The sequence below is a fragment of the Lipophrys pholis genome, assembly GCF_963383615.2.
Source record: "Lipophrys pholis genome assembly, chromosome: 7".
In the NCBI taxonomy this organism is placed as follows: Eukaryota; Metazoa; Chordata; class Actinopteri; order Blenniiformes; family Blenniidae; genus Lipophrys; species Lipophrys pholis.
This window is the reverse complement of record NC_137638.1, coordinates 9,266,096-9,277,232: the sequence shown is the minus strand read 5'-3', so window position 1 is coordinate 9,277,232 and position 11,137 is coordinate 9,266,096. Positions and strand designations below refer to the sequence as shown.

At 38.2% G+C, this 11,137-nt stretch overlaps 1 long non-coding RNA gene across 1 annotated transcript in view; it reads right to left on the bottom strand.

The window, feature by feature from the left end:
* Window positions 1–1,272: 1,272 nt before the first annotated feature.
* The window catches only part of LOC308111932, a 28,538-nt gene continuing 18,673 nt past the window's right edge, over window positions 1,273–11,137 (bottom strand). Inside the window, exons 3-4 of the long non-coding RNA XR_013935463.1 lie at window positions 3,218–3,294; window positions 1,273–2,597 (exon numbers count right to left, since the gene is read on the bottom strand). This is a non-coding gene — a long non-coding RNA (uncharacterized lncRNA). The remainder of the gene's footprint in view (window positions 2,598–3,217; window positions 3,295–11,137) is intronic.

Below are 11,137 nucleotides of genomic sequence, written 5' to 3'. Positions count from 1 at the left end.
TCCAGCCACGTCTAATAGACAGAGACAATCCAGTCATGTTAAATAGCCATTTTCCACCTCATTATATACACATCTGCCAGTGTTGGAAAATGCATACAAACAAACTGCTGCTGTTTTTGGAGTCTGTCTGTCTATTTTGGAATTGCTGGGATTCAAATATTGTAAGTGGATCATTTATATTTGTACTGTTTACAACTTTCAAGTGCATGAGATGGACTGTCGAAGATCGATTGTTGTTATGGAGGGAAAAAAAAAAAAAGATTAATAATCCTTCGACACTATATATAAGAAGTATGTGAGCATTTTTCTGATGAACTGTTGTCCATAGAGCAGTTTGATCTCGAATTTTACGCGAGGCTTTGCAAACCTTTTCAACAGCTTTGTTTGAAAGAATGATTGTTTCCGTATATTTATAGGATTATATAAATATTAGCCTAGCATTTAAATAAAAAAAAAAAAAAATAATTTACCCACCCCCCCCCCCAAAAAAAAAAGAAAAGAAAAAAAAAAAGCATCTCAACCTGTGCACATGTTCGAGTTGACCACAACCTGACTGGACAACAATCAAAGACATGACATTAGTGCCAAGTGTACATAACAGATTGTAGACTCTTGTTTTATCGTTACTTGCCGTAATATCTCAATATTCCTTGTGAATTTTTTTGACATTTCTTTTTTTTTTCTTTTTGAATGTACAAATTGTGTTGTGTTCTTTTGTTGCCTTTTTTTCTTTTGTTGGTTTCAGTTTCCTTCTCTCCATTTTCCCGTTTGAATTGCATAAGCATTGATGCTGTGTTGTTTCTTTTTACCTGATTCCGTCCTTGTATTGTAGATGATAGCTCCAAAAAGCTTGTATTTAATGATGCCTTATGGTCCATGGCTTAGTGATGAGTAGATTTTTGATCACAAGCTCTTTTATTTGCACTCATCCTTTACAAAGTGTATGACAATAAAAAGATGTTTTCATTTTGGATGTTTTCTGTTTCTTTTATTTCATTTTTTTAAATCCCCAATTTCCTTTTTTTTTTAATTTTTTTGTTTCCACTTTGGTTCAAACTTTCAAGTCGTCTTCAAAGGAGAGATTTGGTGGTGAGACAGTGCTGCTGCCGTAATATTTGTTTCAGTCTTTTATGGTGACTTCTGAAGTAATTCTCTTTTCATACGTCAGTTTTTGAAGGAACGTAGAAGTTCTAAGTACTTAAAGTAAAATACCATTTTCAAGAAGATGAGACATTGTGTGAAGTGTGAATGAAAACAGGCGGAAGCTAAGATATTACAAGCTCAATTTAATTGTAATTGGCACAAAGCAACATCAAATATTCCATACATAGATATGTAGCAATGCTATTGCAGATTTTCAAAGGATTCTGGCAGATTAAATATTCAGGGTTACCAAAACTGTATTTTGCTTCCAATATTGTATCAGATGTTTTCAGTGTCCTTTATTCTACCTTATTCCCAGATTCCTGGTTTACTCTGTCAAAAGTTAGTTCTGGTCATGGCATTTCAAATTTGATGGAAAAACTCAAGAACTCAGCATTAACCGGCATTAACCACGCCCACTTCAAGTTTCCGACCAATCACAGAATAGTTTATGTAGGCAAGACAATATCTCCCCCACAGATGATATCAATGTTTTCGCATAGCCCTCGTAGACAGAGCGAATGTCTTTGCTCCTGCCTTGTAGTCACAGAACTTTATTGCCTTGTCAGTTCCATCTTTCTGTTTCATTCCGTGCACTATTTGACATTTTTGCATGAATTTCACCTCCTGCCTTCTCAGTACGTTTCTGTTCCGTTTCTGTCTGGCCTCCTCGTGTCACACCGAGGCTTCTTCTCCTCCCACGCCTCAGTGTTGTATGTGGCGCTGTGCTCCTCCCCGTTTTTAAGTAGCCCTTCCCCTGAATGTTGCCGCTGGGTTTTGTTTTCCCTTTTTGTTATGTGTGTTTTTAAGGGCCCGTTTACGTGACAACGTACCAAGTGAAAATGCATCGTTTTTGTGTTTTTAATCCAGAAAGGTTTTGCGTTTACACGCCAACTTTCTGAAAGCAATGTCTGTTTACACAGAAGTGGCAGAGACACTGAAAACAATGTTGTTTTCATGCAGGGCCACCAGTGGGTTCTGTTGTTTGTTTTTTTTAAACAATGGTGATTAGACGGACATTTGGATGGACAGGCAACGAAGTTGGAATGCTATTGCATGTGATTATCAACCATAAAACTACCCAGTCCCAGGAGAATATAGACTGGGAGCCATGATACTATGTAAGGACTATTTATTACAGTTACGAAGGTGAGGCTTTTTCAAGAAGTTGTGTTTTCAGTGGCTCCAAACACCGTTGTTGTGTAAACAGACACCCAAAACACGATTCTGTTTTCACTTGACGGTCTGTCTTGTTGTTTGTCAGGCCTGTGAAGCCATCTGGTTTCCTCCTGCTCGTGTTTCAACTGTTTCCACTCTTGAGTTCCTGGTTTTGGTTGTTTACTTGCATGATTTTTGATCCGATTGAAGTGGATAAGTTTGAGTTTTTGTCTTGCCTTTATTGAATAGGACTTTGGGTACGAGCTGCATTTGCATGTGGGTCTCCTGGCAACGTCCTGTTAAAAATAAAGTCCAAATTAGAGACCCATCCTACTTTGGTTTTATGAATTACATCATTACATTATTTGAATTACTTATGTAACTTGGAATGAAATGATAAAATCGTGAACAATGAAGCTGTGATCTATCAAGTTAATAATGTAGATTTGGTCCTATTGTCACAGTCACACACAGGTCTCACAAGTCTTTCACCTTCTTGACTTTAATTGTCTCTCTTTTTATACCAATTCTGACTATTAATGACTACATTAAGTCCCACAACACTCAAAGAAATCATGGGTATTATCAACTTTGAATAGAGGTGCTTTACTTTAAATGCTTTAAATGTCTTTCTACTATTTTTAATCATTTATACAGTTTATAAAGTCTATTTATTTATGTATTTACCCTTTATGCATTGTCCCACCTTGATGAGAAGGACATTTTTATTGGGATCATGATATTGATCATAAACCAATTTAAAGCCATGTCAAGTTGCTCATCAACAACAAAAAGATATATAGAAATAAACTATGCAGAGCAGAGAAGCAAGACGCGCAGTAGCTCATAACATCCAGTTCTTTGATACTTCATTTGAATCAAGGAGCCACGTAGCCATTCCCTGTGAAATACTGACCTTGAACGATGAACCGCTGCTAGGTGAAGAAGACTGCCAGCTCTCCGTAAAGCTCACTTAAACGACACGCCGCCCCGCTGCAGCAAACAGAAAACAATTAGCGTGAGTATCGGCGTGAACTGCGTCCTTTTCGAGACAATCTTGAGCAAAACAACCTTGTGTCCTCAACGATCCCCGTGAACTCAAGTGCCAGTTTGAGGTTGAAGTTAAAGGCATCCGTTGAGGTTTATAGATCAGCCTCTGCTCTTTCTTTCAGAGTAGCAGTTTCCATGACATCCATGAATGGAGCTCAGACGGGTTCATCGTTAAGAAAAGCTACAACCTGCATACAGGATCACTCAAACATTTCAGTGTTTCTCACTGGAAACAAGAAATAAGCACATGACCTACAAAGCCATGCCTGGGCATAGTAAGATCAATGTTCACTTGAAATAGATAAAAGAAAGGTGAACTACAGCGCTGCTATCGCTTCTGTCTGTTCAGTTTGAAAGGACATGTTTTTTAGTGTCCACAACTGAGGACAACAATTAATTTACAGCTGGTAAAAGTGACCTTTAAAATCACATTTACACCTGGTACTGTGCTGTATTTACATAACAGACAGATCGGTCAAAAGGCTGTAATGATAATGAAATGTGCAAATGTTTATGTTGTCAAATAACTGAACAGGCCTTGGTATAAATATCAAGTTCAGTTGGGCCTTTGACCCATTGCAGGACATTCATATTTGATATAATAACGAAGTAGCATTTCCAACAGAAATTGAGTAGAAAGTTGCTATTTGCTTTGTTAAATGCTCGAAGGTCCGAAAAAGTATTATTTGTGCATCTAAATGCACTTGTTCGATTCATGTTTGGGTCAAACATAAGTTTGTGTTTACACGTGTTTCTGTAAACACGAGGTGAATATTGAAGATTTCAGCCAAAAATGTTTTACAAAACAAATTTTCAACATTGTGATGTGATCATTCGGGTAGGTCTACATACCAAAACTGTACGGTTAAATTAGGGAACTTACTAACCCGTTTGGATTTAACTTCACATAATTTCAGAAGTTTAAGACATAAAAGTGACCAGGGCCCCATCGACACCACAACATTTCAAGGGTTAGGGTTAGGGTTCAAAGGTTTCATGTTTATGTGGCAATGTTTTGACAACAATGACCATTTACATGGAAACAGTGGGTACTGTTGTTTTGTTTTAGTAATGAAACCACACACATGCCCTCAGAAAACAATACACTATAAACATTAACAATGGCGAAGTACACGGACATTCGCATGGACAGACGGCCAAGTTGGATTGCTGTTACGGTGAGTGTCACCTATAAACCTACCAAGTTCCAGGATAAAATGGACTGGGAGTCATGACACTCTGCCATTGCTGTTATTGTCCATCTACTCGCACATGTGCAGAAGAACTATTTACTACAGCCGTGGTGTCCATGTGCAGTGGACACCACCTTTCCTTTTTGTTTGATAAGCTTGTCGAAAAGCCAGAAAGAGCCATGAAGTTTTCCTTTTCAAAAACTTTTGCATTCAGATTTCAGCGTGCAAAATAGCTTGGAACTTTGGAGCAAATACAGCAGCTTCATACAAGGCGGAGGCTCAAGCACAAGGCTGCACGGTGTATCCCCTTAAGGGTTCTTATAATGCCTGGATGCTTCTTTTCTTACAGCCGGATGTGACATGGATTCATCAATTTACTTACATAGCGACAGAAATCAAAATGCATCCAGCTCATCACAAATGAGGACATTGTGCCAACCAGCTCTAAAAGGCAAAAGATACCTATCATCCAGGTCATAATGGTTGAAAATAAACATGGCTCATAAAGTGTGAGGTGGACCACCACGAGGGAGAATTAAGCATTAGGGAGAATCTTTGAATTTTCTAAAAACACATTTAAAAGTACATTGCACAAGGGGGACGATGTGTTTCAAGCTCTGAGATAGGGGGGGTGTCTCATCCTCCTACACTTTAAAAATCCCTGTGATGCAGGGCCAATGGATTTTCCTCCTTCAGTGCTCATTTCTTATAAAACACTCTTTAAAAATGCTTTTGAGAGGTGCATTTCTGAACTTGCAAGGATCATTTTCCTTTCTTACAGTTTTACTTCATCAAGACATGATCTGCTTCTGCAACCCACTTTCACCTGTCTACCTTCTCCTTCTTTTTTTTTAATCCACACGTGACACTCAGATAGAGGTGACATGTTGCCTGGTGTAAATGGGATTTTTGACATCAGCGGACACCTCTCTCTCTGTCTATCTCTCGCTCTCTCACTCTCGCTCCTGCCCTCTCTCTCTCCATCCCACAGCACTGCATAGCTTGGGTTAATTTGTGTGACTTGAAGGCAACAGCAGCCAGTGAATCCAGTACGGAGGACATTCAGTGTGTCAACTTTCTGCATTTTAAAATTGTTTCACACCAGTGAAGCTGCAAAAACTATACAAATCCTGACATCGTCTCGTTTCACTCTTCTTTGAACAAGCTGCCATTCAGTGTGTGTGTGTGTGTGTGTGTGTGTGTGTGTGTGTGTGTGTGTGTGTGTGTGTGTGTGTGTGTGTGTGTGTATCATACCATGTCAGACCTGTGACTCACCAGTTGAAGAGAGGGTGAGTTAGTGAGGGCGCAGAGCATGGAAATGTAACAATAAATAAGTAGATGGAGAGGAGGGCTCTTTGCACAGCCAGTTTTCTTCCTCCTCCTCCTCCTCCACCTTCACTTCTGAAGTCAGGCTTCAACCACCGAAGCGTAAAGACCTCCAGATCACCCAATCTTAGGAAAGCTGAAGTCCATCAGAGCATGAATGTTTGGTGTCTGTCCACTTTTTGTAAACGTGTTCAAACTTGATAAGGTTCAGTGCATTTCTTGTTACTGCAACACATATAAAAAGAAATGGACTCAAGAAAAAAATGACCATGGTACACAATCACTTTCTCAGCGGTGGATTTCATTAATTAATGTCCATCACAATACAATGAAACTGATTGAAAAATAAGAAAATAAGTACAAAACAATGATGCTACAGAACCCATATTAACATTTATTGTTAGTTATAGAAAGCAACTATCAAAATAAATATTGTTTCAGGAATCTCTTCTTTACTTTTTCCGCCACATCAACTTGTTTCAACCTGATTCAGAGTTACATCAATAATGGTTAACATGCAACACTTATTACTGAAAAACAAAAAGTCCACTGAAAATGAACATCATTAAATATAATTTATGATATTTTAGAAAAAGTCCAGCGTGTTTATGTTTTCAAAATAATGTAGTTCTTTAATACAATGAAACAACCTGGAAGATGACCAAGCTGATATGCACACACACATTGCAACTACTATATGTGCATACAAGCCTATAACATTTTTTTTTTTTAATTTTACAAATATACACAGTAAAAGGTTTTTCTTTTTTTTACTCTTTTAACTTTGAAAAAGCTGAATCAGGACTTCACTCCCCCCTTTTTTTCTTTTTTATACTTTGTGATTTATACTTCTAAATGAATAAAGAATATGAAAACATTAGGTGAGTTATCTACAGCTGTGCATCTAAAATTATGAGGACTCAATTTTAGGAAACTCACTCATTCTAATTCAAGAACGAAGAAGAAAATGATCAATTAAAACATCTTTTAAGAAGAGTCCAAAAACTTTATTTTCTTACATTATGCAGATGAGTTGCATGTTTCCATGAGAGACTTGGGTTTACCTTTTTTAGTTTTTTGTTTTTTTTGGGGGGGTGGGGGGGGGGGGGGGGGTAAAATATTTGGTTCATTTATATTTATCTATCCTCTACAAATTGTTGAAGATTCTGTGCTGATCATAAGGAACTCCTTTGTAAGAGTAACAATACTGAGGCTAACAACTTATTTCTTCTGAGTGGTGTTCCTGTAATTGAGTAGCTGTAAGTGGACCAAGAAGAAACGGCGTCCAAGAGAATAAAGGAAAACCAATTATACACTAGTTTCCCAGCAGAGCATCGATTTAGTTTAATCGCAGATAATTTCACTTGCTTTGAATTGGGTGAGTCCAAGTGTAGTTGATAAATCTTGCAGCTGATTATTGACCCGCTATTATCAAGGGCGTGTGTGTTTCATTCTTCATTCATCTATCAGATCTGTTTATGTTTGATTTGGTCATTCTTGGTCAAGTTCAAGCATCGCTGCTAATATTTAGGAAAATGTACTGTATCATGTATGATCGCGCAAGTAATGTTTTTTTTATATACTCTTGAGTGAACTTTCTCCGCCTCTGCGCTAGATTTTGAGCCTACACAACGATTACCACTTAATGTTGCTAAACACGTCTGTTAACTGTACGTTGTACTTGAGCCTTAATCATTCAAATACTATAAGAATTTATAAGGTTGATTGGAGCCATCATGGCTTCTCAAAATCTGTTTCCATGTAAATTATGGTATTTTCATTTGTGGAAATCTTTAAGCTAATTAAGGCACGTACAACAAAAAAAATCATAAGAACTGACTAGAAGGTAAATATGCCAGTCTTTTAATATGGCAGATATTATGGAGAGTTCAGAAAAGTACTTACTTCATTGCAAATTCATTTTTGTTTTAGTCAAAATTCCATTTGCCACTTCGGGAAAATAAACATGCCGTTTATTATACTATTTATAGGAACAGTTATGGGGATTGCTCCATATGATATCATACACTGTACAACTGCGCAGATTTGTAAGGTGGTTAAAAAACTAAACAAAAAAGGCACCCAATCTTCATGTATTTCCTGGTTCTTATTGCTATGTGAATCCTGCATACTGAGAAATGGGCCAATTCCCAATTGGTAACTACCCAGTTCCCAGCTGCATGAAGGCAGTGTATCTATCAACGTCTGTTGACTCCAGCATAGGTCAATAAATAACCGAAAATGAATGTTGCTGTTTATTGAGTCAACAATTATGTAAGACATGCACATAATCAGGGACCCGTTGTTGAAACTTAATTCCTCATAGTGCTCTGGGGTCACGCAGTCTAAAAGGAGACTCTTCTTCTTGTTACTTCTTGATTGGATTAATGAGGCTAATTATATCAACTCTGCGCTCACCTTCCCAAACATGATGTTAGACTACAAAAAAACACACACACGTTTGAAAATAGCATATTCAGAGTCACCGATTAGCTGTGCCGTGTAGCCTCCAAAGACTCAGGGCTTCTCTTTACTTGTTTGGAGACACCCACGTGGCCGATTATGCTGCGCATGAAATTCGTTAGGCCAGGGGTTTGGAAGACAGACAGGAAGAGAGAGAGAGAGAAAGCGCCACGGAGTGTGCCATATAAGGGGGACGTCCTCGTCGTGCCAGTTGTTAAGCCCCGGGGCTGAATAGCATGCTGGCAACACCTGTATGTACATCGCGAGCAATCCCACGCAGCGGTTGGCCTCACTCAGCGAAATAAATTCAACACTAATGCTGAGAATATTCCTCTTGTCAAATCAGGTAGAAACGTCTCGCTAGCGGAATCATCACAACCAGTGAGGGGCCCGCCTGACAGATTTGCGGAAGAAGTTTTTGGTGGTCAAAACTGCGGCGATTTCTCATCCTGCTCGAGAGCCTTAGAGTGGCTGACTGTCTGACAACCACTTGGCAAACCCACACTGGGTTTGAACTGTACATCCTGAAAATAAACCTTACATAATGCAAGAGGATGGAGGATGTGACCCCGTGGTCCCCTCCAGCGGGTCCTACGCCGCTAGTGATGAATGTGCAAGTGACAGTGCCGCGCTTTCTTGTTAAGATTCATTGTGATTTCCTGGATAGAAAGTTGGGATTTCTACATGGAAAAACATGACAATAATTTTCTTAAAATAATTTAAAGATTTTTTTTTCCTTTGAACTAATTATATTAACTTATCAGGTCAGACAGACTCTTGTATTTCTGTTTGGATTTAATTCAATTTAATTCAATTCAATTCAATTCAATTCAACCAACCAAACAAACAACCAAGAAACTATTTTTGTGCATGTTTGCCTTTGAGATTTCCTGACGTCAGCCTAGTTGTGCCACTCTTAATAAAACAGCTAGTGCCAACAAAAAACCTAGGTCCTTGTATTTGAAGGCAGATCCCCAACAAATGCTCAAACTCATACCGGCATGCTATTTCAAATTAGTGTGACGGAGCATTCAAAAACAAAAACTACTTAGAAATAACAAATGTGTCACCTTCTTGCTCCGGGAATTCAGGGCTCAGTTTTGGTTCAAATTCAATGGTAAAATTTTACTTTGCATCCCTTTTGCCTATCTGTAGGGAGAAAACATTTTTCTCACACCACTTATGTTACAATTACTTAATGTCAAAAGTAAAAAAAAAAAAAAATGTCTGTACGATACATGTGGATGAAGTATTAAACTCATCATTTATGTGATTCTTGAGCTTCTTTATACGATAATTTGTTCGAGTGAAACTGGAAACTTTCATCGCGTTTTGGGTGTCTGTTTACATGACCACAGTTCTTGGAGTCACTGAACTTTTTGAAAACGGCTGTGGACTTTTTCAAAAACATTCCGTCTCCATGTAAGAGCAGGAAAACACAACTGTTTTCGAAACACTGCTACTGTGCATGTGCAACATGGCTGTAGCAAATAGCTTTTCGCACAAGTAGATGGACAATAACAAAAATGGCGGCCTCCAGAGTGTAATGACTCCCAGTCCGTATTATCCAAGGATTTATAGTTGAATAACAATCCAACTTCGCTGTCTGTCCATATGAATGTCCGTGCATTTGCCATTGTTAATGATATAGCATATTCTTTGCTGTGGGCGCGTGTATGGGTTCAATACAACAACAAACAACGCCACCCACTACTGGCCTCGCACGCTAACTTCATCATTTTCAAAACAATGCTGTCAAAAGGTGCGTTTTTATTTTAAACGTTGTTATGCAAATAGGTACTTTGTCTTGTCTGGAAATTAAGTGCTACTGCAAGAGGCAGCCATGTTGCTTGTTTTGTATTGTCATGTAAAAGCCATAGATGGGAAAATAGATGGTATTTTCCCAATTGGTAACTATCCCAGTCATATTTATGTCGTCCTATTGAGTCCAGTGTAGGTCTTGAGTCTTTCTCCTCTGGTAACTGTTCCCGTTCCCAGTTGAATGAGGCAGCATGGAATGGATTTACTCAGCAGATGAAAATAATTGTTAGCTTGTCTCAATGAGCAATTGAACGGCTATCAGCAAATGGATTGAGCCAGCTCATGCCTCAAAAAATCTTTAGTTACTGTTAGATTGCAGGAAAAAAAATCGATAAACTTGTATCTTAAACCAGTGTTTGGCCAAATCCGTCCAACCTGTCAGCCAGCATTTGAACCATTAAATTATTTGTCGTAAGTGATAGTGTTGATTGAAATACACACTTTTAGTTCGAGTAAACTACAGCTAACTTTGTCAGAAATAAATAGTTGTATATTTCTATGTGAAATATACGATCATTAAAGTTGTATTATTTCTTGTTTTGTCATTATTACAAAGTTGCTTGACAAGTAAGAGAGGTCAGTGGAAACTTTTTAAGCAAAATGTGGTTAATATACAGTACAGATCTAATAAGATGAATAATTATATCACCAATATCCCGATATTAACAACCTTATCATGGAAAATCTGGTCTTAAGTGCTTCAGTAATGATTCAGTATGATACCCTTGATGCATGCACGTTTCATGTAAATCACTGTGATGGTGTCTGACAGCATTTTCCACAATGCAGAGCATATTCATGCGTTCATGTTTGCAGCCGAGCTTCTCTTTCGACTGCTGTTTGTGTCATTAACAGATTGTAAGCGAGCACATAAAAAAAAAAGAAAATTTAGAACGAGTTTTGAGTCAGATCTCTTGTGTTCTGCACCGTTGGTTGTCTCTCAGAACGTAATCTGCTAACAGTGTGGTGTCCTGCAGGGCTGT